This window comes from Erinaceus europaeus, chromosome 4 (genome assembly GCF_950295315.1).
Source record: "Erinaceus europaeus chromosome 4, mEriEur2.1, whole genome shotgun sequence".
In the NCBI taxonomy this organism is placed as follows: Eukaryota; Metazoa; Chordata; class Mammalia; order Eulipotyphla; family Erinaceidae; genus Erinaceus; species Erinaceus europaeus.
In genome coordinates this window covers 150,579,332-150,603,180 of record NC_080165.1, presented here as the reverse complement: position 1 = coordinate 150,603,180, position 23,849 = coordinate 150,579,332, and the positions used below count along the sequence as shown (strand labels likewise).

Below are 23,849 nucleotides of genomic sequence, written 5' to 3'. Positions count from 1 at the left end.
CAAGGCAGGAGAGCTAAATCACCAGGTAGGGCACATGCCTTTTGCCCTGCACATGATCCAAGTTTGAGTCTCGACAACACAGGGAACAAACACTGAGGCAGGAGTGGGGAGGTCCTGCGTTCTAGTTTCTATTCCTCTCTTTCTTTATCTATCAATCAATCTGAATAAAAAAAGTCAGTCCAGGAATAGTGAAACTGGGCATGCCCAGTTTTTCACAAGAATAAAAATTATTTTAGGATGTTTTGTCCATCGTCCAGAGGATTTCCAGAGAGGGCCCTTCACAGGACAATCTTGCTCAGTGAGCGCACGGTCAGTCTGACTCCCTCTTGTTCTGTGATCCTGGAGCTCTTGCTTCTCTCTAATTAGCTCAGAATCAGAGCCATGCTGGGCCCTCTTTAGCCAGGACTGCTTTGCTCTCAGTAGCAAGGTGGTACATTTTCATTTAAGGTTTAATTAAATCGTGTCTGTTAAGGTGTCAGTGACCCAGCTTGGCAGCTAGAAGGTAACATGTAACAGTTAATTTCCTTGGGTCCTAGAGAGCAAAACCCTGGCAAGATGCAGGGGAAACATTTGAACTCATTTCAAAAGTGCGTTTCAACTGGACTATTCTGAATGAAAAAAATGACTGTCTTTGGTCAATGAGAAAATATTTATGAAATCAAGATATGTCAACTCACTACACCTATTTTCATGACTTAAACATTTTATGTTGTCACACATTATTTGAAAATATACAAAGCTAATGGAGAAATTATTCATAGAGGAGGGGCTATTTAACAAACCAATTTGAATTAAGAGATCTACAAGTAGACAGTTCCTATAAGATTGGCAAGTTATTGATGATTGTATTAGTTTCTTATTGCTACTGTAACAAATCGCCAAAAACTTAACAATTTGAAACATGAATTATTTAAAAATATTTTTAATTTGGGGGTTTAGTGTTTACAATAAATACAGCTGTTGGTATGTATGTAAAATATTTCAGTTTTCTGAAAAACACTTTCACGCCCAGCCCAGGTCCTCCTACACCAGCATGCACCAGGACCTGAAGCCCTCCTCACCCCCACCCAGAGTCTGTTACATTCGTGTAATTCTCCAGACCCAGGCCAAGTTCTACTTTGTGTTCCCCTTCCGTTTTAATTTCTCAACTTCTGTCCATGAGTGGGATCATCCCATATTCGGTATTCTCTTTCTGACTTATCTCGCCTAACATGATCCCTTCAAGCTTCATCCAAGATGAGGTGAAGAAGGTGAATTCATTATTCGTAATAGTTGAGTAGTAGTATTCTATGGTGTACATACACCACAACTTCCTCAGCCACTCATCTGTTGTTGGACACCTGGGTTGTCCTTCCAGGTTTTAACTATAACAAACTGTGCTACTATGAACACAATTATACACAGATCTTTTGGGAGGGCTATGTTTGACTCCTTAGGAAATCTCCACAGGAGATGAATTGCTGGGTCATGTGGTAAGTCCATTCTAGGCTTCCGAGAGTTCTCCAGACTGTTCCCCATGGGGGCTGGACTAATTGACATTCCCACCGACAGGGCAGGAGGGTTCTCTTAGCCCAGCAACCTCTCCAGCACTTGTTACTATCCCTTCTGATGTATATAGCATTATTACAGCAGTGAAGTGTTCTCATTGCTGTCTTTACTTGCTTTTCTTTGACAATCAATGACTTGGAGCACTTCTTCATATGTCTATTGGCCTTTTGGATCTCTTCTATGGCGAATATTTTGCATGTGAGCTGTTGGGCTCAGTCAAAAACTAGTAAAGTCCTGGGTTCCTTGGAATATTCCTAAAATAGACCTACTAGCTCCTTCCAACAGGGAGACCCCAAATTTCACCAGCTACACTTTTGCCTTTAGGTTCCTGATTATTAAACAAATTGTTCTGCTTTATATCTTAACATTTTTCAAGTTGCAGATGCTACCATGACACCAACCTGACTTTCCTGGGCAAATGACGTCACCCATGTGTCCTAGAACCCCACCTCCCTAAAGCCCTGCCCCACTAGGGAAAGAGAAAAACAGGCTGGAGGTGCAGATCAATCTGTCAACACCCATGTCCAGCAGAGAAGCAGTTCAGAAGCCAGACCTCCCTCCTTCTGCTTCCCATAAAGATCTTTGCTCCATACTCCCAGAGGGATAAAGAATAAGGAAGCCAGGAGTCAGACAGTAGCGCAGCAGATTAAGCACAGGTGGCACAAAGCGCAAGGACCAGCATAACGATCCTGATTCGAGCCCCCAGCTCCCCACCTGCAGGGGAGTCGCTTCACAGGCGGTGAAGCAGGTCTGCAGGTGTCTGTCTTTCTCTCTCCCTCTCTGTCTTCCCCCCCTCTCCATTTCTCTCTGTCCTATCCAACAACAATGACATCAATAACAACAACAATAATAACTACAACAATAAAACAACAAGGGCAACAAAAAGGAATAAATAAACAAATATTTAAAAAAAAAAAAGAAGAAGAAGGAAGCTTCCAATGAAGAGGAGGGCTATAATCTGGTGTAGAAATTGTATCCCTTTTATACCATAAACTTGATAATAATTATTAAATAACTAATAAAAAATATATTTAAAAAAGAACTCACGTGATTGGATTGGACCCACCTGCTCCCTGTCTCTTCACACCCCATGGTTAAGGCTACCCTGATCTTTCCATCTCTCCATGTTAACACAAACTTCCTTCTTGACTCTCCAGTGACCTTCAAGTGACCTTCTCCCTGCCCTGGCCCATCTGCAGGCCCAGCCCAGTCCCCAGGCCCTTCTCCCCAGGACAGTTCTAGCCCCTAGACACAGGTACACATATCCTTTGTCCATTCAAGGTGGAGATAACTATTTTTTTTAGTTTTTTCATTGTTATTATAGTGGCTTACAAGTTTGCAGGATTTCGAGGTATAGGTCCATCGCACACCCACCACCAAACTTCTGTATTCCCACAAAGGTCACCACCACAGTTTTCACAAGTCTTAGAAACAATCTGCTTGCTTTTGTTTTTGTTTTTCTGGTTTTTGCAAGTTCCTGTGTGTTCATACTCTAGATTCCACATGTGAGTGAGACCTTCAGGTAGTCGTCATTTGGGTGAAAATAACTTTAAGCGACAACTAAATTCCTATACATGGGACTGGATGAGGTAAAAGAATGTATGTTCCAGAAACCCTTTTTTAAAAATATTTATTTATTTATTCCTTTTTGTTGCCCTTACTACTGTTTTATTGTTGTTGTTATTGATGCCATTGTTGGATAGGACAGAGAGAAATGAAGAGAGGATGGGAAGACAGAGAGGGGGAGAGAAAGACAGACACCTGCAGACCTGCTTCACTGCCTGTGAAGCGACTCCCCTGCAGGTGGGGAGCCGGGGGCTCGAACTGGGATCCTCTGGTCCTTGTGCTTTGCGCCACCTGCGCTTAACCCGCTGCGCTACCGCCCGACTCCCTCTGGACACCTTCCTTAACTATGCATGCTTTTACTATGCATACGCACTGTTCAAAAATCAGCAGAAGGATTTGAAAAAAGAAAGAACATTTGATGTGCCTGCATGGTTATGTCAATGGAACTTTACAGCAACAAGGTACACGGATCCAGTGTTTGGCATTTGATCAGCACGTGTGTACATGTACATCAAGGCAGAGCCATAGCTCCACACCAAGATATAGTTTATCCAGGCAAAATCCTGCATATACACACACATATACGTAGCTCCCTTTGTGAACCCTTTGAAAATGGCAAGTAGATTCATAAAGTAATGGAGAGTGTGACTGTCAACATTATTTTTCATTTTCTTCTGTGTTTTTTTTATTAGTGATTTAATAATGATCAACAAGATCGTGGGATAAGAGGGGTACAATTCCATACAATACCCACCACCAGAGTTCCATGTCCCACCCCCTCCATTATAAGTTTCCTTATTTTTTTTTTTTTTTTTTTTGCCTCCACGGTTAACGATGGGGCTCGGTACCTGCACCACAAATCCACTGCTCCTAGAGGCTATTTTTTTTTCCTTTTGTTGCCCTTGTTGTTTTATCATTGTTGTGGTTATTATTGTTGTTGTTATTGCTGTCATTGTTGTTGGATAGGATAGAGAGAAATCAAGAGAGGAGGGGAAGACAGAGAGGGGGAGAGAAAGACAGACACCTGCAGACCTGCTTCACCACCTGTGAAGCGACTCCCCTGCAGGTGAGGAGCCGGGGGCTTGAACGGGGAACCTTACACGGGTCCTTACGCTTTGCACCATGTGCACTTAACCCGCCACCCTACCACCTGGCCCCCCAGTTCCCTATGCTTTATCCCTCTGGGAGTAGGGACCAAAGAGAAGGATAAAATATCTACCTTCTTGTTGTTTTGTTTGTTTTGGCTTTTTGATTTTTCCACCAGGGCAATCACTGAGGCTCAGTGCCTACTTGAGCCGTTGACCACTACCACCAACCATTTAATTTCTTTCTTTCTCTCTTTCTTCTTCCTTTCTTTCTGTATGTCTTTTTATTATAGAGACGGAGAAAGAGGGGAAGGAGGATAGGGGAAAGCTGCACCTGCAACACTGCTCCGTCACTCGTGAAACTTGCCTCTCACAGGTGGGAGCCAGGGACTTGAACCCAGGTCCTCACAAATGGTGATGTGTGTGCTCTGCCGAGTGCACTACTGCCCCCCCCAATACATGTTTAAAGTTCACCTTAGCATTCAGGAAGATCACACAGTGGGTAGAGCACATTCCCGGCTCATTTCCCGGCACCGAATACAGCTGAGCCGCACTCACACTCTCAACAATGAATAAGCAGAGTTGGAAACAAGAAGTCAGCTGATCACATTCTCTCTCACGGCCTAATGGAAATGAGAAAGAGCCAGCAGAGAAGGGAGGAGAGCACAGGCGTTGCGTCCATCATGGGCCGTAGACAAGTGCTGCACACACATCCTCCCTCCCAAGCCTACGAACTGTGCAAAGGGCTCGTGCCTGCCCCCCTAACACGGGAGACCACTGCAGCTGAGCCTCTCTGTGCAACTTGGAAGCAGCAGCGCCAGTGTGATTTGTTTTTCTGCCACCCCTCAGTGAGTTCAACTTCCAAACCCTCTTTGCAGATGATTGTACCGGGGAGTCACGAATGCCTGTGAGTGCTCTCAGTCCGCTCCTCATTTCTGCTGAGGTCTTGTCCTAACTCAAGAAGCAGTTCCTCTGACCCAAGGAGCCTAATGTCATCCCAGGGTACCTACACCACACCATTCACCAGCATGAAATCACCTCCATCGGGGGAGAGTTGAAACAGGAGGAGCCCCACTGTCTCCCCAACACGCTCAGGACCTGACAGAAATTTCTCGGCTCCCCCTGCCTCCCCCAAGCAAGCCCCAGTTCCTTAGGGGTTTCTCCAGGCTAAGATCAGGCCCTAGAGCATTATCTAAGGGGGTTGGAGGCTCCCCCATCAGTGGTTCAGAGTGGTTTGCATTTTATAGGCTGCAACTCGAGTTGGTTTTTCTACTGTCCACAGGCAGCTGACAGCTGTCAGGGAAGCTGCCCTCCCACTTGCCTCCAGCCTGTCCAGAGGCTTATTCACTAAGACAGGGACCGAGCCCAGACTGACAGACCATTTCAGCGGTTTCTGTAAGACTCTGGCAAACTGAGTTTGGCTGCCTGTGGCCTCTAAAGTCTGCAGAACTTGCAGGCTTCTCAAATATCATTGGATCAAGTTACCACCAACAGACAGGGGTCAGGGAAAAAGACTGGCACTGCCTGCAAACTACTTTGTCTACAATATGCCTTTCTCTCATGCTACAAACATCTATTTTTTAATTTCTATTAGTGATTTAATAATGATTAACAAGGCTGTAAGATAACAGGGGTACAATTCTGTACAGTTTCCACCACCAGAGTTCCATGTCCCCTCCCCCTATTCTTTTTTTTAAATTTTTTATTTATAAAAAAGGAAACATTGACTAAACCGTAGGATAAGAGGGGCATAACTCCACACAATTCCCACCACCAGAACTCCGTATCCCATCCCCTCCCCTGACAGCTTCCCTATTCTGTATCCCTCTGGGAGCATGGACCCAGGGTCACTGTGGGATGCAGAAGGTGGAAGGTCTGGCTTCTGTAACTGCTTCCCCACTGAACATGGGTGTTGACAGGTGGATCCATACTCCCAGCCTGTCTCTCTCTTTCCCTAGTGGGGCAGGGCTCTGGGGAAGCTTCCCTGTTCTTTATCCCTCTGGGAGGATGGACCAAAATTCTTTATGGGAAGCAGAAGGTGGGAGTTCTGGCTTCTGTCGTTGCTTCTCCACTGGACATGGGTGTTGGCAGGTGGATCCACACACCCCCAGCCTGTGTCTGTCTGTCCCTAGTGGGGCAGGGCTCTGGGGAGGGGAGGCTCCAGGACACATGGGTGAGGGCGTCTGCCCAGGGAAATCAGGATGGAATCTGAATAGCATCTGCAACTTGGTGGCTGAAAGGTACTAAGATAAAAAGCAGGACAAATTGTTTAATAAGCAGGAGCTGTTTCTCTTATCTGAGAGAGAAGAGGGAAAAGGAAGGACAATTATGGGATGGTTTCATTCCTAAGTATAATATAGGGATTGAAGCACATGAATGAAACATATACATAGTCAACCCCTAACTATGACCTTGGAAGAGCTATAGTTCTCACAGTATTGGGGAGAGAGACGGTGTTTTGGTGGTGGGAATGGTATGGAAATCTACCACTAATAGATGATATCTTATAGTCTTGTAAGTCGCTATGGAACCACTAATAAAAGTAAATATGAAACAGTGGGTTGTGGGGCTGGGTGGTGGTGCACCTGGTTGAACATACATATTACAATGACCTAGGACCCGGGTTCAAGCCCCTGACCCACACCTGCAGGGAGAAAGCTTTGTGAAGGGTGAAGCAGGTGTGTCTCTCTGTTTCTTTCCCTCTCTATCTCCTCATTCTCTCAATTTCTGGCTATCTCTACCAATAAAGAAAGATAATAAAAATTAAAAAAAAAAACTTTACACTATAAAAAATGTTTTTAAATAGTGGGTTGTTTCTGTAAGAATCTTTGCTGCGGGCAGAGGATAGACAGCATAATGGTTATGCAAACAGACTCTCATGCCTGAGGTTCCAAAGTCCCAGGTTCAATCCCCCACACCACCATAAGCCAGAGATGAACAGTGCTCTGGTAAAAAAAAATAAATAAAAATTAATTTAAAAAAAGAATCCTTGCTGCATCCTGGAAATCTTTCCAGAAATCTGACTTCACTCACTCTCTTCACTACCTCCGTCCTTTCTGCTTATTTCAGTTTTCAAAGTCATTAATCCCAAAAGAATGGAAAATCAAAAAGAAATATTTCCCTAGAATTCTGACCAATGGTGTGCCAGCCAGGCTGCCTACCGCCCATCTCCACACAGCAGAACTCCTCGCTGAAAACCACAGCTCCTCCTGCAAGCGCAGGGCTGCTGCTAGTCCCGTGCCCTGTGCTGGAGCACACGAGACATAACAAAGCCCTTCGTGGGTCTCGTGCTGACGGAGATAAGCCAGACAGAGAAGGACTCATCCCTATGACCTCACTCATCGGGAGACCCTAAAATGCAAGGACAGTAAGGCAAAACTTAAGGTGAAGCTAGGCCTGGCCTGGGTTCTGTGCACTGCACCAAAGGAAAGGAAGAGGGGAAGGGATGGCATGGAGGGGCTGCCGAGTCCTGGTGTGTGGAGGTGGAAAAGGGCCTCAGCAGGAAGAGAGAATGTCTTACAGACACCCATGTGTCAACAAGTATACAGTGTGCCCTTAGCCCCCCATAAAGTCAAATAAATGAAGAGGAAAGTCTTCTGTGTGTCTGAACGTACTCAGTGACCTACCGATTTCACTCCCCCAACATCTCCCAGAGCTAAGTGGTGGTAGCCCTATTCGTACCTACGATGGCTGAGGCGCCAGCCTACAGAGCTCAAGTTAGCATGCGCAAGGATCCAGACTCAAGTTCCCAGCCCCACCTGCAGGAGGGAAGCTTCACCAGCAGTGCAGGAGGGCTGCGGGTGTCTCTTGCTCTCTCACTCAGTCTCCTCCTACGCTCTCAGTTCTTCTCTGTCTAAAGAAAAATCAATAACTAAAGGGGGAAAGTGGCTTCCAGGAGGAGATGGTCTGCAGGTCCCGATCCCCAGTGGTAATCCTGGTGCCTTTTGGCAAATAAATAAATACTTCAAGTTTCACCAACAGCACACAGACCAAGAGATAAAGCAGGTTGGGGGACACATAGCACAGTGGTTATGCAAAGAGACTCCCACGCCCTGAGGGTCCAACATCCCCGGGGTCAATCCCTGCCTTCCCCCCCACCCCAGCCCGAGCCAAGCCAAGCAGTGGTCTGTGTCCCTGTGCTTCTGAATAAATTCTGATTTCTAAGGGATTATTCACCCCCCTCTCCTACTTTATTGGGAGAATGATGTGAAAAGGCTCTTACCTTGAAAGGCCACACCTCCTGACCACTGACCGGAAGTGTAGGTGTCCTGAGTCGCTGGCCAGCTCTCTGCCCCTGATGTCAGTGTAGGCTTCCCTGCTGCTGTCCCAGCCTCTGAGGGGCAACAGCAATGGAGACCCACAGTGGCAAATTGGAGAGGTTTAGGTGGTCTTCACCTCCCTTCAGCAGTCTTTTCGTTGATAAAACTCAGACTGGAGGTGGTGTGTTCACTGGCCAGCTACCAGACTGGTATCAGCCGCCCCAGAGAAGTTACGACAGACGTTCAGCCCCAGAAGTCTCTCCTTGAGCCCCTCTCAGTCCATGCGCCACACGTGTTTGCACTCAGCCCTGGCTTGGAGGGTTCCTGCAGCAGCCCTCGTCCTGCCCTGGGCTCTCAGGTGAGCCTCTTTGCCAGTCCTAGCTGATCAAGGAGAGTGGAACGCAGCAGCTGCTACCCCAAAGCCAGGCCAGTGTAGCCAGGTTCCTGGTCGCTCCTGAACCCTCGTCCTGAACCCTCGCCGTGGAGTGCATGCCCTCTGACTGGCTGCGCCCTGGGAACTCCAGCCACTGTCACCTTAGCACGCCCCCAATGGAATCCACGTCTCTCCTGGAGCCCCCAGAGGCTCTGCCTAGGATGGCCCTCCCTGGTGGCACGGCTGAGTGGGGGCTGCTGTTGTCCTGCCCCTTGGCGTCTCTGCAGCACTGGCCATACCAACTCTTCCTCAGTGCCCAGGAGGAGGCCAGTGTGGGTCCTTTCCCATTCTGTCCCATCCAGTTATAAGCACCAAGTCCTGAGCTGTGTCACCTAATGGGAAGGAAAAAATAAACAGGACTCACCGTGATGTCAGGTAAAAGGTTCTGTGACGGCACCAGCTTTAGCAGGCTGGACAAAAGCTAGCTGCCAGATAAGTTTTCGGGCATTAAGCCAGTGTCCCCCCTCTGTCCTCCATTGCTGACACTATGGCCTCTTTACAGAATCATTGTTTTGCCTGAAAGATTCCCCACCTTTGATGTATCTTCTTTCTACCTCGACACCCTCCCTGCCTGCAGGGTAACACTAATCCCACCGGTTAAAACCATCGCAATAGTTGAAGGGAGTTTCTACCTACCCAGGGCGCTTTTGCCTTTCTCCACCCCCTTTCCTAGCCATTTCCATTTCCGACTTGCCACTTTCGATTTTATCCTATAAAAGCCTTGGCCCTCTGATCAATAGATCCTTTTGCATTACCACGCTGCCAGCAGTTCCAGAGTCATCTCTCTCCCGTGTCACTGAGTGAGTAGCAGCTAGGCTGAGTCCAGTCGAGTTCTCTCCAACCCAGAGAGCACACGCCCAGGGAAGAAGCACCCCCACGCTAGCCTGGCAATAAGTGGGTTTCCTCCCCCACCAATAACTTTCTTCTTCTTTTTTTTTAAATCATATTTGTTTATTTATTATTGGATAGAGAGAAATTGAGAGGAGAAGACAGAGAAGGAAAGAGACAGAAAGACACCTACAGCCCTGGTTCACCACTTGCATAGTTTTTACCCTGCAGGTGGGGATCAGGGGCTTGAACCCGGTTCTTGCACACTGTAATGTATACACTTAACCAGATACATCACCACCTGGCCACCCATGCAGAACTTTCCAGAATCATACCCCAGAAAAAGTATCCAACTTTCTCAAAAGTTTGCTCAGAACTCCATTTGTCATGGATAACCAGTGCCAGAAAGCAATTTTCTGGAGTAGCAGCCTGCAGCCTTCCCAGTGTGAGACCCCACGCCAGGCGGCTCCCTGCCACGTCCAGGCAGGTGAGGGCTGGGGTGAGAAGGTGTCCACGCATCTCGGGGGGTGGGAAGCACACAGACTCTCAATGAAAACCACATGCTGCAGGGTCCTACCCCAATTTAGGTGTCTGTTTCTATTCAAGGCGGGATCCTTCTATCTCAGAAAACACTCTGACCTCTGACTGTTTTAAACCAAAGCTATAGTGATAACATGATCTATTGAGCTGAAGCAATTCTCTAAATGCCTCAGAGTATCCAGACAAGGGAAACCAAAGCAGAATGTCCCTTCTCTACACTGATTAGAACCTCCCTATCACCCAGCAGGTCAAAAAGGAAGGAAGCTCACAACTCACCCAAAAAATAGTCCAGCAACAGTAGCGTCAAAGTGGAAAGAAACAGTGATTCCCATTGTCCCATTGAGCATCTTGTAAGTACAAGATCAAAGTACCAAATGCTTTTTTCCTGATCGCCTATATGTCTGTGATAAGTACAAAAGCACAAAAGTAAAAGTTGAAATCAATTCTTCAGTAAATCAGAGATAACTATTATTCACAGGGTAGTGAATAGACTCCAGACTTTTCCCTTTTTTTTCCTTTCTTTGTCACTTAAAGTTGATTTACAAAATTAAAAGATATCAGGGATATAATTTCAAATCTTTCCCACCACCAGAGTTCTGTGTCTCCATTCCCTCTGCTGGAAGCTACAGTAGTTCTCCTAAGGCCGCAGATGTGGGTTGACTAATATACATAGATAGATATAGACAGAGATGGAGAGAGAGAGAGATATATATAGGTGTAGATACAGAAAGAGAGATTTAAAGAAAGATATCTAGAGAGATAGAGATAGATATATAGAGATATAGATATAGAGAGAGAGAGATAGAGATAGATAAAGATATAGATATATAGATATATATAGAGAGATAGATAGAGATATATATATAGAGAGAGATACAGATATATACATATCCATTTTTCCCCATGGTCCCATCTTCTCTTCCTTTCCAAGTCACACCTATACCTGTCACTGCTTCTGAATTTCCTTCCTTTTTTCTCTTCTCTCCAGGTCCTGATGGAGTTAGAGTTCATGCCCTCTGGTCATCACCCCCATCACTTCTCCCCCTCAGAGGCTGTGAACCAAAGATCTTTATGGGAAGCAGACGGTGGGAGGTCTTGCCTCTGCAGTTGCTTCTCTGCTGGGCGTGGGTCCACACCCCGCCGCCCGAACCTTTCCCTTGTCTGCCTCATGGCTACCTTCTTATTTTTCTACCCAAACAGAATCATGATGTATATACTAATAAAATCTTGTTTCACTTAATGATCTTTTTTTTTTCCATTTTTTGCCTCCAGGGTTATCACTGGGGCTCAGTGCCTGCACTACGAATCCACTGCTCCTAGAGGCCATTTTTCCCATTTTGTTGCCCTTGTTGCTGCATTTGTTGTAGCTGTTATTGTTGTTATAGTTGTTGTTGTTGGATAGGACAGAGAGAAATGGAGAGGAGGGGAAGACAGAGAGGAGGAGAGAAAGATAGACACCCGCAGACCTGCACACAGATCTTAACAGCTTGCAACCACATCACATGAGTTCCGGGGTCCAGTCATGTTGCAAACTATTTGCACAGCACCCCTGCTATGCACAGCAGTCTGTGGTGATGCTAGGTTCCAAGCACACTGCCCACAGTCGGGGAGAATAATTCAACCACTGGTCAGATCGATTTCTAGCCAAGGATATAAGACAGGAGATGAGACTTTCTTTTACAAACGGACAGACAGAGAACAGACATGGAGACGCATGGGTCTCTGTTACCCCAACTCATCTCTGCCATGATAGCAACGAGTCAGAGATATTATAGATAGTGGTTTGCCAAAGCAAGGTTTTATGTTTTATTTTATTTATTTTAATTCTATTAGGGATTTAATATTGATTTATAAAAGTATAAGATAACAAGTACAAGTCCGCACCACTCCCACCCCCAGAGTTCCTTCTACCGTTTCCCTCCACTGGGAGCTACAGCAGTTCTCCCAAAGTCACAGATCTAGGCTAGCATTTCTGAAGCTATCTGTATATATTTGTATATATGCACTCATTTTTTTCCATAGTCCCATTCTCTCTTTCCTTCCAAGTCACATTTCTCCCCCTCTGGGAGAATGGACTGGAATTCTTTTGGGGGAGCAGAAGGTGAGGGTTCTGCCTTATGTCATTGTTTCTCCACTGGACATGGGTGTTGGCAGATGGACCCACACCCCCAGCCTGTCTCTGTCTTTCCCTATGGTGCAGGGCTCTGGGGAGGGGGGGGGTTCCAGGACACATGGGTGAGGAGGGCATCTGCCCAGGGAGGTCATGTTGGCCTCATGATAGCATCTGCAACTTGGTGGCTGAAAGTTGGTAAGATGTAACGTGGCACAAAATGTCTAATAAACATGAACCCAAAGGTAGGGATAGAGCAGATGAGAATATGGATCTTAGGGTAGAAAGAAGTGAGGAAGTCTATCAAAGCAAGATCTTACTTACAAAAACACTATGACTTATGCTCATAATCTTCATATGTCTCATGATATGATTCTTTTGGTCGTTTTAAAAATATTTTGGGGTCTGCAAGATAGCTCACCTGGTCAGCACACCTGCTCTAAGCAGGCATGTGGCCCAGACTTGAGCTGGACCCCACTGCACTGCAGTGATCTTCAGTATGGCGATGGCTTTACATCCTCTCCCTTTGTCTCTCCCTTTCCATTTGAAAAGTCAGCTTAGTGCTTAAAGCCCCAGTGATGACCAAAAAAAAAAAAAAAAAAGTGTTTCATGGGACTACCCACTTCCATTTCAGATGATTCACTCTCCAACAAAGTTACAGATCCTGGACCCAGGCTAAGGCCTTTATTTTTTCTCTATTTCTCCTTAGAGAATTTTTCTTTAGGGCCTATATATTTTCTTTAGAAGAGAAAAGGTATATAATTGGCCAAAAAATACACTGGCAAAAATATTACCTAAAGGACAACTATTGTCTTGATGACAACCTTAGAACCATCAAACAAGTAGGCACAGTAAAACTCGAGGCTCACTGAGACCCCACTAAGGTCCTAGGTGTGTTTCCTCCCCAACTGGAAGCCATACCTCATAGGCAGATTTGGATACAACAAATGACAATGCTTTTACAACCGGGAAAAAGCCATATTCCTTGGATAAAGAAGGGACTACAAAAACTGGAAAAGGGCAAGAGACTAGCACACTTAATGATGGCCCTTTTGGTCACACCCAGGATGCCCCATCACATGGGGCTCTTGTCAGAGAATCCTGGGATTCCCACACAGATATGATGGGCCTAGACCTCTAACAGATCCCTCTCTCTGCCATCACTGGTCACTGCCATCAGGAACATCATCATCAGCCCTCCTGTGGGCCTTGCCAGGCCCTGCCCTCACTGCCGAGCAGCAGGCAGGGACTCCCCACTCTCTGCAGGGAGGCTGGTCAGCCTGCTCTGCCCCTCGAGGAAGACGGGTCCTGACATGAGAGCAGCCGAGAATGTTCCCAGCTGTGACCATGGGCTGTGAGCTCAGACTGACAGGGACTCAGAGGTCACACAGGCTCCTGTGCTGAATATGAATAGACATGGGCCCTGGGTCAGATCAATGTGGTTAACAGTTCATGGTATTTCTATATTTTCTTCAAGTCTGGGCGCTACTCTCTGCACTAATCCAGCTTTCTAGTCCTATACCCAACTCTGACTATATCTTCCCAGACAATATTTTTTATTCATTTTTAATAGTGATTTAACAAGGATTAATAAGATTTAAGAAAACAGGGGAACAATTCCACACAGTTTTTACCCCCAGAGTTCCGAGTCCCATCTCCTCCACTGGAAGCTTCCCTATTCTTTATCCCTCCGGGAGTCTGGACAAAAATTCCCCCTGGAGTACAAAAGGTGGAAGATTTGGCTTCTGTAATGTGTGCGCTTAACTGGGTACGCCACCTCCTAGCCCTGAGGTCTGACGTCAGTAATGGCTTCTCCACTGGACATGGCCGTTGGCAGGTGGCTCCATAACCCCAGCCTGTTTATTACACATTTCTTTCTTTCTCTCTTTCTTTCTTTCTTTCTTTTTTTTTTTTTTTGCCTCCAGGGTTATCTCTGGGGCTCAGTGCCTGCACCACAAATCCACTGCCCCTGAAGGCCATTTTTCCCATTTTATTACCCTTGTTGTAATTATGGTTATTGTTGTTATAGCTGTTGTTGTTGCTGGGTAGGACAGAGAGAAATGGAGAGAGGAGGGGAAGACAGAGAGGAGGAGAGAAAGACAGACACCTGCAGACCTGCTTCACTGTTTGTAAAGCAACCCCTCTGCAGACAGGGAGCTGGGGGCTCAAACCCGGATCCTTACTCCGGCCCTTGCACTTTGCGCCATATGCACTTAACCCGCTGCACTACCACCCGGCCTCATGTTACACATTTTATCCTGCCTCATAGCTTACTGCCTTTCAGATCCCAAGCTGCAGATGCTACTATGATGCCAACCTGACTTCCTTGGACAGACGATCTCACCAATGTGTCCTGGAGCTTCCCCTCCCCAGAGCCCACCCCACTAGGGACAGACAGACACAGGCTGGGGGTGGATACAACCTGCCAACACCCATGTCCAGTGGAGAAGCAATGACAGAAGCCAGAACTCCCACCTTCTGCTCCCCAAAAATAATTTTGGTCCATATTCTAGAGGGGGGGAGAAATGTTAGAGAAAGACGACCAGAGGGCTCTAAAACCCATTTCCATGAAGACCTAGAGAGAGAGAAGATGGGAAAAAAATGATACTTGGAAGTAGTAATATATATATATATATATATATATATATATATATATATATATATATATATATATATATATGTGACTTAAAATGAAAGAGAAGGCAGGACCATAGGAAAATATGGTCAAAATATGTATGGATAGACAGATAGTTATGGAAATAATAGTCAACCCATATCTGTGACCTTGGGAGAAGTATTGCAGTTTCCAGTGGAGTGGATGAGGATAGAGAACTCTGGTGGTGGGAACAGTGTGGAATTGTACCCCTGCTATTTTGTGATTTTGTAAATCACCAATAAAAATTAAGTGAATAATTTTTAAAATGTGCTCAAGCATCATTCTCCATTCACAAATCAGACAAAAACAGGCATCAGGCCAAATGTGGCCCACAGGTACTTTGTCTGCCAGCCCCTCGTGCAGGGATAAAGCTGCATGCAAACGGGCCGGGAAGCCTCTCCGATGAGTGAGCAGGAGAAGTGTGCACGTTCTCAAGCATCTTCTTTGAAAGCCGGCAGATGGCCTCCCCGTATCAGCTTCTGTCTCACACCCTAGCAATCAGTGTCTGTGCCGGCCAGCCTGGATCTATCTCCCAGCACAGCCAAAGGCGGCCCACAGTGAACATGAGACCTGACTGATCACTAGACCTTAACAGCTACTGACTAGCAGTATTGAGGGCCACTTTGTTGCCACCCATAACCCAGTTTATGCGGACGGATACATACCTCCCCAGATTGTCCAGGACTGAACTGGCTGGGCTTCTCTACGCACTTCAGGCCAGCGGTCTTCTCATGTCTAAGTTTAGCGGTTCTGTTTGAAGTGATCTGAGATTTTGTTCCTTCATCGGAGATGCTGTTCACTCTCACAAGGCTGTTGTGATTCAGCTGAGATGTGGGGACAGAGGAAGGATGCCTGGGAAGCATCAAGCACTCTACAAAGCTTTTGTAACTATCGAAGAGTCATACAGTGAGACGGGTTTTATACAGAGTATCGCTGCAGGAGAGGGGCCTAGGGTGAGAGAGAGAGAGAGAGAGAGAGAGAGAGAGAGAGGAGACAGGGGAGGCTCCAGATGAGTCAGAGCGCCTCCCAGATAGCAGAAAGTGCATCTGAACAGTTACCAGCTCAGCGCAGGCCTGCACAAGCGCAGGTAGGGACAGTCCTGCGCTTTACTTAGCGCAGCAGTGAATTCCAGCTGCCCCTGCCCTTGCTTGATGTCCTAAGACTTTAATTGAGGAAGAAAAGAGCAGTGCAACGCAGGTAAATACCAAGGAGCAGAAGAGGGTTGGGAAGCGCTCACTCTGAAATCTAAGTCATATTTCAAATTATTTCATTTCAGCTATGACTGAAGGTAGCCCAGAGGAGTTGGCTCTGTAATTGCTCTCCTCACAGTCCTGGATACACTTAGCACATTTAATTATTCCACAATTGCTCATACTGATGGCCCAGTGTGGGAATGATCTGTGGGTGTGTGGGTTATTGATCTTTATAATGAATATGAAAGAGAAGCAATCATTACTCTCTATCCCCAGAAGGTCTCCTACTCCTTGCTGTGAGGACAAACAGTTCTCTCTGGACATTAGGAACTGGTTAGGACAGGCCCGGGAGCCAGAAGAGCCACAGAGACATCAGAAAGGGGGGGACCAGGTGGTGGCACACTTGGTTAAGCACACATACCACCATGCCCAAGGACCCGGGTTCGACTCCCTACTCACCACCTGCAGGAGGTACACTTCACAAGCAGTGAAGCATGGCTGAAGGTGTCTCTCTTTCTCTCACTCTTTATCTTCCCCACCCCTTTCAATATCTCTCTGTCCTGTCAAATAAATAAATAGAAAGAAAAAAATAGCCACCAGGAGCCATGGATGCTGTGTAGGCATCGAGCCTCAGTGATAACGCTGATGGTGAGAGAGAGAGAGAGAGAGAGAGAGAGAGAGAGAGAGAGAGAGAAGAATGCTTAGTAAAGGCAAAAGATGGTTACAAAGCTCCAAAACGAATTCACCTTCAAGTTGTCTTAACCAGCTGCACAAATGCTCCAAGATGCCCAACTCTTCAGTTAGAAAAAGGTCTTACAAAATGAGAATTTTGTGCAAGTCAAAAGCACCAGCATAATATTCTGTTCTGTTCTACCCCCCACCTCAGGACTCACATTTACATTATCGAATAAAATAAGCTTTAATTTCACTGAGCCACCCACAGCTGGTGACAAAGTTGGTGTTAGAAACACAGGACCTACCCATCGACTTCAGTCAGACTTCTTGTCTCCCTGAATCACTGCCCTGCAACTAATGGAAATAAAATTACACAGACTTACCATTGGCTATGACTCATAAACCCTAAGGTGACCAAAATGATGTCTTAGAGGAAGAGAAAGACATACTACTAGCTGAGAGCAATTGCTGCTCACAACAGCAGCTGACTGGATGTTTTATATAAGCACTTAAACTTTATGCAACTCTAAAATCTGACTGTCTTTTCTAGAAGAATTTGAAGAAAAAATAGAATTTGTAGAAGACCAATCAGGCGTGAGAGCCCTGTGTGCTCATGTTGAATAGCACATCTGAGACCTTATCCACAAGGCACCGAGAGCACCCAGTCACCTCCTTTGTGACTTTTCTCAGAGCTGTAGGGCCATCAGCCTCTGGCTCCGTAGCTCTGGCTGAGAGACTGGTATTTCATACAGAGCCTCATCCCTCCTGAAGTGTATGATGAACAAGATGGAGAGATAGCCGTGAGGAGATAGCATCAGGCTTGAGGGCCAGTACAAGGCAGCTGCAAAGCTCTAAAAGCCTAATAGACTAAGGAGACGTGCTTCAGTGATTCAGAGAAAATTATCAATGATCTGGAAAACTCCACAAATGCCTGGATAGAAAACAAGATAATCCAGAAGTGGGTGGAATTTTTGTCTTTGTGAATACATGAAACACAGCATTACCAACATACCCAGTATAACCAGACTCCCAGAGAAAAAAGGAACCCTGATGAACTCAGGACTACAAAGTCCACATCTGATTCTTGTCCAACGATAAGATGTACAGAAAGATTTAAATGGTAGTTTTGACTGGGGGAATGGATCCAACCTGCCAACTCCCATGTCCAGTGGAGAAGCAATGACAGAAGCCAGAACTCCCACCTTCTGCTCCCCAAAAGTAATTTTGGTCCTTATTCCAGAGTGGGGGAGAAATGTTAGGGAAGATGTCCAAAGGGCTCTGAACTGCAACTCCATAAGGACCCAGTGAGAGAAGAGGAAAAAGGGAGGGACATTTGCATGTACTGACAGGTATAGGTGTGACTTAGTAAGGAAGAGAAGATGGGACCTTCAAAAATGGGCAAATATATCCAAATATAAATAGATGGCTATAGAAATAGCACTCAGGACAACTGGAGGTGGGGCTACGGAGCAGCAGCAGCAGTGTTTCTCTCCTCTCCTCTCCCGGATCAACTAGGAACACCAAAGGAGAACACTGGGACTGCAACAAGACAGGACTAGAACGACTTCAGGAACCCACCAATCATCAGTGAGTATAAACACATGTGGCTCATGGACAGAGAGGAGCCTAGGGAGAGATTAAGTGGCTGGTAACAGTCTGGCAGTTTACCAGTTGAGACACCACCTCCAGTCTGTTTCGCCAACAAAAAGATGGCTGAAGGGAAGAGAGGACTCCCTTGAGACTCACCAAATGCAAATGTGAGTCTCCACTGCTACTACCCTCAGAATCTGGAGCACCATCAGGGAGGCCCTGTGCTGACACCAGGGGACAGAGAACTAACCAGGAAACTCAGGAGAAGATCTATACCTCTGTGGCCTAGCAGTGGGGCTGTGAGAGTCTCTTTGCATAACCACTGGATTATCTCTGCCCCACCCTGCTTTCTATCTTGATCAGGAGTCAGTGATTAAGCTAAGAAGTTTACTTATAGTTTAAAAGCCCTCAGGCTCCCATAGCCTACAGGGAAGAAAAAGAACAAAAGAGGCTTTTAAGCCACTGTGCTCCAACTCAGGGATTAAAATAATATTGAAACAACTGTCCATTTCCACAACTGTGAACCCTTTAATTACCTTACTTAGACACAAGTCAATCCAGGCAAGAGTGATCAGTAATTTGAAAAGTAGTGAGAAAGGGACCTCATAACATACTATATAAAATGGTTAAACCAACAAGAAGAAATAACAGAGAAAGGAACCAGGACAAAAGTCCAGCTAAACACCACCCAAAGGTTGAGCACAAAATAATGAGGTCAACATCCAAACACTAGTTAAGGAAATAATCACAGGAGTGAGTAAAGAAAATAAAGTGAGGGAAGTTCATAGCCATACAAGCACACATTAGGAAACAAGGAAAAGCACAAATAAACAGCCTGATTGCACATCTTAAAGACCTAGAAGAAGAAGAACAAAGGAACCCTAAAGCAACCAGAAGGACAGAAATCACTAAAGTTAGGGCATAAATAAATAACATTGAAAAGAAGAAAACCATACAAAAGATCAACAAAAGCAAATGCTAGTTCTTTGAAAGAATAAACAAAATTGACAAAGTTTTAGCCAGACTCACAAAACAAAAAATGGAGAAGACACAAATAAATCAGATCATAAATTAAAGAGGAGATATCACAACAGACACCGCAGAAATTCAACATATCATGTGAGGCTTCTTGAACAACTATATGCCACCAAGCAAGAGAACCTGGAAGAAATAGACGATTTCCTAGATACCTACCAACTTCCAAATTAGGTGAAGAGGGACTAGATAACATGAACAGGCCCATTGCAGCTAATGAAATGGAAACCGTTATCAAAAACCTTCCCAGGATAAAAGTCCTGGACCAGATGGTTTTACAAATGAATTCTACAAAACCTTCAAAAAAGAACTAATACCTCTACTTTTAAAAGTCTTCCAGAAGATTGAAGACACTGGAGTACTCCCTTCCAGGTTCTATGAAGCCACATCACCTTGATACCAGAAGCAGACAGGAGACAACCAAAAAAGAAAAGTACAGGCCAATATCTCTGATAAACTTAGATGCTAAAATATTGAACAAAATTCTAGCCAACCGGATACAGCAGTATATCAAAAAGATTGTTCATCATGACCAAGTGGAATTTATCCCAGGGATGCAAGGTTGGTTTAATATATGTAAATCAATCAACGTGATCCACCACATCAACAAAAGCAAGACCAAAAACCACATGGTCATATCAATAGATGCAGAGAAAGCCTTTGACAAAATACAACATTCACCACGGAAGAGATCCAAAAGGCCAAGAAACACATGAAAAAAATGCTCCAAGTCTCTGATTGTCAGAGAAATGCAAATAAAGACAACAATGAGACTCCACTTTACTCCTGTGAGAATGTCATACATCAGAAAAGGTAGCAGCCTGGAGAGGTTGTGGGGTCAAAGGAACCCTCCTGCACTGCTGTTGGGAATGTAAATTGGTCCAACCTCTGTGGAGAACAGTCTGGAGAACTCTCAGAAGGCTAGAAATGGACCTACCCTAGGATCCTGAAATTCCTCTCCTGGGGATAGATCCTAAGGAACCCAGCACTCCCATCCAAAAAGATCTGTGTACACATATGTTCTTGGCAGCACAATCTGTAATAGCCAAAACCTGGAAGCAACCCAGGTGTCCAACAACAGATGAGTGACTGAGCAAGTTGTGATCTATATACACAATGGAATACTACTCAGCTATAAAAAATGGTGACTTCACCATTTTCAGCCCATCTTGGATGGACCTTGAAAAACTCATGTTAAGTGAAATAAGTCAGAAACAGAAGGATGAATATGGGATGATCTCACTCTCAAGCAGAAGCTGACAAGCAAGATCAGAACAGAAAACACAAGTAGAACCTGAACTGGAGTTGGTGTACTGCACCAAAGTAAAGGACTCTGAGGTGGGTGGGGTGGAGAATACAGGTCCAAGAAGGATGACAGAGGACCTAGTGGGGGTTGTATTGTTATATGGAAAATTGGGAAATGTTGTGCATGTACAAACTATTGTATTTACTGTCGAATGTAAAACATTAATTCCCCAATAAAGAAATTAAAAAAAGAAAGAAAGAGAGAATAGTCAGCCCATATCTGCACCCTCAAGAGAACTGCTGTAGCTTCCAATGGGGGGACTTGGGGTCACAGAGCTCTGGTGGTGAGAACAGTGCAGAGTTGTACCCCTCTTAACTTGTAACTCTGTAAATCAATATGAACTCACTAAGAGAATTAAAAATAATATCAAAATAAAAATAAATGAGTGGCAGTTTGATATAAATTGGGAGGGCCTAAAATGGCCGACTATGAACTTCAGCAGGCAGCCGGAGTGTGCCAGATAGCGTGATGCCGTCCTGCCTGTGCCTGTAGCAGCGGGCGTGTGTGAGGTGTGTGGGGCGCAAAGCTGGCACGTGCACCCACAGCTGGGTGACGTGTGGGTGAGCCAGGCCTCTGAGAGCAGATGTGCGGGCGTCTACTGGCTGCAGCGCACCTGCCCTGCCAACAAGGGCTGCCCTATAGGGGGACTAAGCAGGCAGAGGTCATTCTACTGACTCGGTTCTGGGCTGACGATTAAGAGGATTCTTTTTATCCCAGATAAGAGACCTGTTTCCTCACAATACCCCCTAGACAGAAGGAAGGCACTGGACAGAATAATAGACCCAGCATCTGAGCACCTGGCTGCACGGCCCTCACCGCCAAGTCCGAGCCCTTCTCTGGCCATCCAAGCACCTGGCATCCAGGAACTGAGACTCTGGACCATTAGGGCCCCAGAAACAGTGATTAAGATGGACATCTTCTGAAACTTTTTAAAAAAGGGGGAAAAGGCTGAACTTCCACAGTATAAATATTGCTAGATGGCCTCGGGCTCAGATGCCATTCACGGACTTCTCAAGCTGTGCTCATGCAATCTGTGACATTTAGCGGAGCCCCTGGAGAGAGCCTCCGTCCTGCCTTCACTCCAGAACCAGATATTAGCCGCCTTGTGTTAATGAGGCCGAGTCAGGGACGAGGAAGACAGAGATCATTTCGGTGGTTTTGCTTGTTAACACTCAGACCTTCTCTCTCCCCTTCACTTCTCTCCCCGGCTCCAGAGAGGAAGCTACAAGTCTGCAGAATGAGGAATCACTCACTGCAGCCCCTTTCTGAAGCCCCCGCAGGTCACCTCACTGTCACGGGCTGCTCAGCCCCAAGGACCAAGGGTGCAGCAGAAAGGGGGGGGATGGAGAGAGAAACGAGGCAGAGGCAGAAGCAGGCACAGTGAACAGAAGTGAGGAGGTCTGGGTGGTGGCACAGGGGATAAAGTACTGGATTCCCAAGTATGAGGCCCTAAGTTCGATTCCCAGCAATACCCGTACCCAAGTGATGTCTGGATCTTTCTCTTTTTTTATTTTTTTTACTTTTAAGTGCCTGTGTTTGTTTTTTAATGTTTTTTAATTCATTATCAGATAGTGAAAGAGAAATTGAGGGAAGTGAGGGGAGAGAGAGAGGGAGAGAACCAGAGAGACACCAGCAGGCTTGCTTCACCACTCATGAAGCTTTCCCCCTGCAGAGAGACGAGGGGCTTGAACCTGGGTCCTCATGTGCTGTAGTGTGTGCACTTAACCAGGTGCGCCACCACCTTGCCCCTCTGGCTCCTCCTCTCTCTCCTCCTACTCCTCTCGTTACTAAATAAATATTAAAAAGAAGACAGTCGTGAGACCACGGTCTCGTGCAGACCTGCTCCCGCACCCTCCCTGCAGCCCCTAGGCAGGCGAGACTCTGCCCCGGTGAGCGTCTGTCCTCTCCCACGACGGTGCGGCCAGTGTCCGCTGCTTCTCTGACTTCTGCTGCTTCTTCTTCTAGCGTTTGCCCTTCTTCCGTAGCCAGTCAACAGCGTCAGGTTGAGCCTGATGTCAAGTTTCGAGACCTCTGAGCTGCTCTCACCACCTCTGCCCCAAGCCCTCCCCGTCTCTCTGCAAGTTCTCTCTGTGCCGCAGGCCTCGCGCTGTGGTATTGGGGGGGCTGCTTCCTGTCCGCACGTCGACTGTAACGTTGGAAACACACCCAACACCAAAATTAAAAAAGATTCTCTGAGATTCGAATTTGACTGGGCATCTGCCATTTATCTGGTAACCCCAGGAGGAAGGGAGGGAGGGAGGGAGGGAGGGAGGAAGGAAGGAAGGAAGGAAGGAAGGAAGGAAGGAAGGAAGGAAGGAGGGAAGGAGGGAGGGAGGGAGGGAGGGAGGGAGGGAGGGAGGGAGGAAGGAAGGGAGGGAGGGAGGGAGGGACAGATGGCGACACACAAGCTGAGCACACACGTCAGCAGGCACAAGGACCCAGGCTGGAGCCCCGGCCCCCAGCTGCAGAAGGGAAGCTTCACGAGTGGTGAAGCTGGGCTGCAGGCGTCTCTCTCTCCCTCTCTGCCTCCCCCTTCCCTGCTGACTTTCTCTCTGTGTCTGTCCACTCAGCCAGTCAGTCACTATGTCTTACTGACGAGGCAGAATCACAGGACAGAGATTTCCCGGCTGGGACGATGGCCGATAGCCTGAGTCTTCTGCCCGCCTTCTGCTTGACCCAGATCCGCACTAGGCTTCCAGCACCTTCACAGTCGGTCACCAACATGGCAGGCCTCTAAGACAGGCTGTTTGTTCTGCCATTAAAATTCTTTTTTTTTCTTTTGCCTCCAGGGTTATCACCAGGGCTCAGTGCTCCCGGTGGCCATTTTTTCCATTTTTCTTAGAGAGGACAGAGAGAAATTGAGAGGAAGGGGAGAGAGGGGGAGAGAAAAAGACACCCACAGTTCTGCCTCACCACTTATGAAGCACCCCTCTGCAGGTGGGGAGCTGGTGGCCTGGGCCCGGATCCCCAGAATCCTTCGCACAGAGCCAGCCAGGAGTCAGGGCTCCTCCTCACATGCTCAAGG

The 23,849-nt window shown here is 46.4% G+C and overlaps 1 protein-coding gene across 2 annotated transcripts in view; it reads right to left on the bottom strand.

Annotated features, from left to right (window-relative positions):
* Positions 1–23,849, bottom strand: part of FAXC (failed axon connections homolog, metaxin like GST domain containing) — a 310,211-nt gene that overhangs the window by 182,260 nt on the left and 104,102 nt on the right. The window lies entirely within an intron of this gene.